The sequence below is a fragment of the Babylonia areolata genome, chromosome 3, assembly GCF_041734735.1.
Source record: "Babylonia areolata isolate BAREFJ2019XMU chromosome 3, ASM4173473v1, whole genome shotgun sequence".
NCBI classification, from domain to species: domain Eukaryota; kingdom Metazoa; phylum Mollusca; class Gastropoda; order Neogastropoda; family Buccinidae; genus Babylonia; species Babylonia areolata.
This window is the reverse complement of record NC_134878.1, coordinates 25,924,202-25,931,231: the sequence shown is the minus strand read 5'-3', so window position 1 is coordinate 25,931,231 and position 7,030 is coordinate 25,924,202. Positions and strand designations below refer to the sequence as shown.

Genomic DNA, 7,030 nt, shown 5'->3' with positions numbered 1-7,030 from the left:
TTGTTTGTAAAAGAAGCAACAGTAACAGCAGCAACAACATAAAAAAAAAAATCAAAAAAAAAATCAACAGTTAATCCCATTTCTGAAAGTTCAATAATTCATCCCATTTCTGGGTTCATTTAGTATGACACATGTGGGTCATTTCGAATTATAGAAAACTTTAGTCAAGAAAACTATCTGTGACACTCTGAACTATAATTCTTTATCTGCGTAACACATACAGACAAAAACGCACGTGCCTTGAGTCATATTTCCTTCCAAGTGTTTTTCACATATAAGGATACTTTCGTTTCGCCAGTTTTGATCAGCATTTGCTGAAAATACATTTATACATTGAAGTAGAAGTTAAAAGGGGGTTGCTTTGTTTCTTTCCAATCACACACACACTCGCGCGCGCACATACACACTGAAACACACACACACACACACACACACACACACACAACCAAACAACAAACACTTATCTCTTTTTCTATGGTTTGGCATGTGCACAAGGTTGCGAATACTGTACCACAAAAATGCGGTTGTTGACACAAACAAACCTGACAAGAAAGTGTGTCACAGACGTTTTGTCACTGGGAACGTTGATGCTTTTGGTTGTTGTTGTTGTTGTTGTTTTAACATTCATTATCAGTTGATTCTTTTGTTAAATTGACGACTTCCCCTTTACAAAGCCGATGAAGTGAGTTTACATTACTGTTCTTCTATCTATTTTAAATGTTCATATTTAGTGCCACCCTCTATCTGTCCTAAAAGTCATTGTAAGTGCGTGCTCGTGGTAATGCCTGTTCCAATGTCAGTTTCATTTTCACTCAGTGGTCAAATCGAGCGGACTGATCCATACTATGCCACACCACAACTACTTAAAAAAAAGAAAAAAAAATGAAGGGGGGGGGGGGGGGAGGGGGGTGGCGTGGGGAATGGGGTTTCTGGGGAATGGTGAGGGGGAACAGAAGCCTGTTCAACGCATGGTGAGGGGGAACAGAAGCCTGTCCAACGCATGGTGAGGGGGAAGAAAAGCCTGTTCAACGCATGGCGAGGGGGAACAGAAGCCTGTTCAATGCATGGTGAGGGGGAACAAAAGCCTGTCCAACGACTGGTGAGGGGGAACAGAAGCCTGTCCAACGAATGGTGAGGGGGAACAGAAGCCTGCTCAACGCATGGTGAGGGGGAACAGAAGCCTGTTCAACACATGGTGAGGGGGAACAGAAGCCTGTCCAACGACTGGTGAGGGGGAACAGAAGCCTGTCCAACGCATGGTGAGGGGGAACAGAAGCCTGTCCAACAACTGGTGAAGCCAACATGCTGGTCAGGCCTTGAGAGCCTACCATAGGTCAGTTTTCAACTGGCAATAACCACACCTCGGTTAACTCTTTCCATACGAACGGCGAAAGAGACGACGTTAACAGTGTTTCTCCCCAATTACCATCATCAAAATATTGCAAGCGGAAGGCTCTTATACTGAAGACGTGAATGTTGACAAAGAATACCACAAGTCTGACGACGGAAGCTAAAGGTTGGGTCATTCAGACACCCACTGGACATCCGAGGGTTCTGTGTAGAGGAGAAGAGAGGACTGGCCGTACTGATTGAGTTAAACCTCGTCTTCTGTGGTATCGTCACTGAACAGAGCTACCATATGTATGTACAAAACATTAGCCCCAGTTTTCAACTAGCAATAACCACACCTCTGTAGAATCTCGTCTTCTGTGATATCGTCACTGAGCAAAGATACCATAGGTATCTACAAAACATTAGCCCCAAACGAAACAAGATAGATAACATAAATGCGTCCAGGCTCAGAAGCTGAAGCACGCAGCAGTGTGCAGTTAATAGGTTCTTTCGATCAGACTTTTTCATAGCTCTCTCTCTCTCTCTCTCTCTCTCTCTCTCTCTTATCATTACCATCTTCTTCTTTTCCTTTCTTTCTCCATAGACAGAGGCATATTGGAATGATTGCTGTGGACGCGAAAAGACGAGAGAAAAAAAAAGCCAAGAAAAGCCTAAATTGAATTACTGACAGCCCAGCTTCGAAGTCCCTTTTTTTTTTTTTTTTTTTACTACACAAGACTAAAATTTCCGAAGGCAAAATCACTTGAAAACAAAGGTAAAAATTACAGAAATAGATATAACAAAATAAGGTTAGACAGTGTTTGTCAACTGCACAGCACATTTTTTTTCCCTCTCCCCTGATTTGACACAGTGATGCTCACTGGCCATCACCATTCGATCTCCTTTGCACGCATTAGATATTAATATAGTAGGCTTCCGGAAACAAAATCCAGTTCAACGTGCTTTTTGTTTTTTTTCCACACAAGGTTTCCACGCTCAGTGTGACTCATATATTAGTACAGACAGGACTGAACACATTAATAACTAATGCGTACAAAGGAGGGCAGGTGCAGTTCTTGGGGGTGGGTGGGCACGGGGAGGGATGGGGGTGGGGGGGTGGGGTGGAGGTAGACACTGTTATGCCCCCACGGTCTTGAGACAACGGGACAGAAGAAGAGGGAGAAGAAAACCTCTGAAAGCGGAGTATGGCGGACTAGACAGTGATGTAAAAACAGTCATGCATGCACGCAAAAGCCCACTCGTACGTGCGTGCGAGTGAACGTGAGAGTCGCAGCCCATGAACGAAGAAGACGAAGAAGGAGATGAAGACAAAGAAGAAGAAAGAGAAGGAGTAGATGGAGGAGGAGGAGGAGAAGAAGACAAAGAAGAAGAAAGAGAAGAAGTGGAGGAGGAGGAGAAGAAGACAAAGAAGAAGAAAGAGAAGGAGTAGATGGAGGAGGAGGAGGAGAAGAAGACAAAGAAGAAGAAAGAGAAGAAGTGGAGGAGGAGGAGAAGAAGACAAAGAAGAAGAAAGAGAAGAAGTAGATGGAGGAGGAGGAGGAGAAGACAAAGAAGAAGAAAGAGAAGGAGTAGATGGAGGAGGAGGAGAAGAATAAGACAAAGAAGAAGAAAGAGAAGGAGTAGATGGAGGAGGAGGAGGAGGAGAAGAAGACAAAGAAGAAGAAAGAGAAGAAGTAGATGGAGGAGGAGGAGGAGAAGACAAAGAAGAAGAAAGAGAAGGAGTAGATGGAGGAGGAGGAGAAGAAGACAAAGAAGAAGAAAGAGAAGAAGACCAAGAAGAAAGAGAAGAGGACAAAGAAGAAGAAGAAAGAAAAGAAGACAGAGGAGAAGAAAGATAACTAGAAGGAGGGGGGGAAGACGAAGAAGCAGTAGAAAGAAGAGAAGAAGGAGGAGGAGAAGTTGACGAAAAGAAAGAGAAGGAGGAGGAGAAGAGGAGAAGGATGAAGAGAAAAAGAAGCAGAAGAAGGAGGAGGAGAAAAGTTGACTATGAAGAAGAAAGAGAAGCCGACGAAGAAAGAGAAGAAGAAGAAGAAGTTGTGGACTCACGCCACCTGTCCTCTGTCGTGTTTCACACCATCCGGCACGACGTAAAACACCGAGCGGCCTTCTGAAGAGGGCGCCGTTCCAGTATCGGTTAGCCATTGAACTTCTGATCCAGCGTTCACCAGTGACCATTGAGGGTTCCAGGCCCCCGTTTGGGCATGGTGTTGTGTCCTTGGGAAAGGCGCTCTACTCCGATGTTACTCACTCCACCCAGTCTGTGTGGATGGGGTACATGGGAAAGGATAAACGCGGCGGAAGGCGAGGATTGGGCCCCGACTTGCTATTCCGAGCCTTAGACAGAGTGGATATGAACTCACTGTCCCAATGGCCACACAGGTCTCCCGAGGTTATCCTACAAACAGTAGTTTTTTTTCCCCCAGTGCAAACAACATTACAACAAGCTACAAATGTCATACTGGTCTTTTTAAGTATCAAGGGATATGTCGTTACTGATTCAAGTTCGAACTGGTCTGATTTGAAATAAATCCAAACAAAGTCCTCCACGATGAAAAACAGATTTAAAGAAATGGGAAACGAAACAAGCTGCACTGATGAAAAAAAAAAAAAAAAAAAAAAAAAAAAAAGCCAGTCGAGGTGTCCTGTGGACATGGTGTTTTCTTCTTCTTCTTCTTCTTCTTTTCTTCTTCTTCTTCTTCTTCTTCTCATCTGTTTAGACTTCTGTTATTGTTGTTGTTGTGTTTTTATTTTTGTTTTAAAATTAACTAACGATTTGCGATGAGGGAAAAAGAACCAAAGAAAGAAAAAAAGAAAGAAGAAGAAGGAGAAGAAAATATAGGGTAAGTCATCCGGTATGGAAATCCTGTTGTGTTCCACATTCCCCCATGTGCAGTGCAGATGGCCGACTTACTATGTGTGATGCACGAAGTCACTGCGGGAGGGAGGGAGCTCATGGATTGCACAGGACTTCGTCTTTTGATCGTCCGTCACTTAACTTTCGACCTTAACTTGGCGTCACCACTCTCTCAGGAGGTATGGACATGGAGCTCATTAGCCCCATTCAGCTCGGTATGGACGGCGGTACTGGCCTTGTCACAGGACAGTGTAGAAAGCGGGGGAGTTGTCTGTCACTGTCTTGACAACACTGACGTGAAGGGGTGGGTGACGAATGGAAATTTTGTCGTCGCAAGGGATTTTGAATTCATAACACACACACACACACACACACACACCGAGAGAGAGAGAGAGAGAGAGATTTACAGGGGGGCCGAATCGTGCCTGAAGTGGGGAATGGAAGCTTAACCACAGAACCTATACCCGGGCTTTGTGGCTTAACGACCTATTGGCGATGGCCCAAACGGTCAGGTTGTTCTCTTGTCACAGGTCGAATCGATGACTGTTGTTCAGTGTCTCAGGTGTGGGTCAGGGTGTACCTGGTCGTGGATGCACACTCTTATTTATGCACCTAGGGTACTCGGCTGGCTCGTAAAATTGTGTGCACATCAACATTCATCTGGTATCGAAAGAAAAAAAAAGGGGAAAAAAAAGTTTTCGCATCATAATTGTTTGGATGGAAGAGTAAGACTGCTTGTCAATCCATGTTTATTCGTTATATTTCACTCACTATGGGTTTGCATGTGTTGCCCAAATGGTGGTTTGATCATCAGCTGAGAAAAATGAGAGTATATCGCTGTCCAGACGGAGAGACAGACAAAGCGGAAGCTATACACCCCCTTCAACACAGCGGGAGAGCAGAGAGCCGGGGAAGGGGGTGAAAGGAAGGGGGTAGGGGGTGTAGACGGAATAAACACACAGGTTGTGGTGATGCTCAACAATACTGTCGCATTAACCCTTTCATCGCCAGTCAGTTTAGAGTGCAAATACCCCTGTGCTTTAAACACAGAAAAGATGGTGAGTAAGAATAGCTGGGGATTCCTCTTGCGATATGTAGAAAATATGACCTGACCCACCACCGAAATTAAGAGCAGTAGGTTCACGGATAGCATACCCATGATCTGGTCACCTTTCAGTGTCATGGGTCCTCTACCTAGCTTGTGCATAAATGCGAGTTTGGCGGTGAAAGGGTTAAAAAGAAACAAATTTTTTTAGCTAGCTATCCGCAGGTGCAGTCGGTCGAATTCCGTCCGTATACGGATTGATCTCGCGCGTATCAGCGCGTGCACTATTCCGTACAGTGGTGAAGTGTTTTAAGAATAATATGAGACAGAATATAGTGGAGTCATCCGGTCGAAAATAAAATGCCTCTGTGGTATCAACGCCCAAGTTGACATTGAATTTATCGTAAAACAGTCATGAAGCGTTCATTGAGCCGGTGTTCGGAACAGTGATTTAATCAAAGAGACCCACCTTCTGAAGGAGACTACTTTGGTCTTTGGTTTAATCCTTTCACCACCAAGCTCGCATTTATGCACAGGCGTGGTAGAGGACCCATGTCACTGAAAGGTGACTAATCATTGGTTTGTTATCCATGAACCTACTGCTCTTAATGTTCGGTGGTAGGATAGGCCATATTTTCTATACATCGCAGGGGGAATCCCCAGCTATTCTTAGCAACTGTCCTTTCTGTGTTTATACCACAAGGGAATTTTGTACTCTAATTTGACTGGCGGTGAAAGGGTTAATAACGAAACAGCTCACAATAATTATAGAAGAAGATGTGAGAGTGATACACCTTTCAGCATTTTTCTTACCAAACAAGGACAACAGTTCTTTTCAAAATCATGGAGATTCGTGGTAACCTCCTCAGTTATGAATCTACTGTCGCATTGATAACCTTTATTTTAAATTTTTTTTTAGTCAAATGTCATTAAGTTAGGTAGGTGGTATCTTATCGTATCGTATTGCATTGTGTTGTATTGCCACAACCACATTCCTCGGTTTGAATTCGAACTCGTTTTGTTGTCGTGGGTTCTGTCACGTGCGCACTGCATATTCATCCGTGAAACCTTCGACTCGTCCAAAAAAAAAACAACCCTCACACTATCACCAACGCCAGCAACGCATAGATACATGTGTGATGGTGTTAAAAGCAACATTTGTCTGGCCGTCTGTCTGTCTGTCTGTCTGTATGTCTCAGTCTGTCCATCTCAGTGTCTCTCTCTCTTTATGTCGGTCTCTGCCAGTGTGTGTGTGTGTGTGTGTGTGTGTGTGTGTTTCGTGTTTATTTTGTTATCTGTGTGTGTGTGTGTGTGTGTTGTGTGTGTGTGTGTGTGTGTGTGTGTGTTTTATTTCTATTTTGTTCTTTTGTTCACTTGCTTGTAATCTTCCACATAATCCCAAAGGGTTGAAATGAAATGAAATATGTGAAGTGTGTGTGTGTGTGTGTGTGTGTGTGTGTGTGTGTGTGTGCGCGCGCGCACGCGCGCGTGCACACCTCTGTATGTGTGTGTGTGTGTGTGTGTGTTTGATCAAAACTCCATATTTTTAGTTTAAATGTGTTTACTTCTTCTTCTTCTTCTTCTTTTTTTATTCGTTTATTTCTTTCTTTTACTGATTGCCAGAAGCATGTTCCCTGAAATGCCACTGACACACTGATGCCGTGAGGATGATGGACGGTACGGACTGCCCCCCCCCCCTCCCCCCACCCCCCCCCCCTCCCCACTCGTCGTGCTGTAGAACAGTGTCTGCATCAGTTCCGCGTCACACCCCTGCCGTG

General features: G+C 44.3%; 1 pseudogene; it reads left to right on the top strand.

Annotated features, from left to right (window-relative positions):
• The first annotated feature begins 2,782 nt into the window (after positions 1-2,782).
• LOC143280266 (uncharacterized) lies at positions 2,783-3,464 on the top strand (annotated as a pseudogene).
• The last annotated feature ends 3,566 nt before the right edge of the window (positions 3,465-7,030 follow it).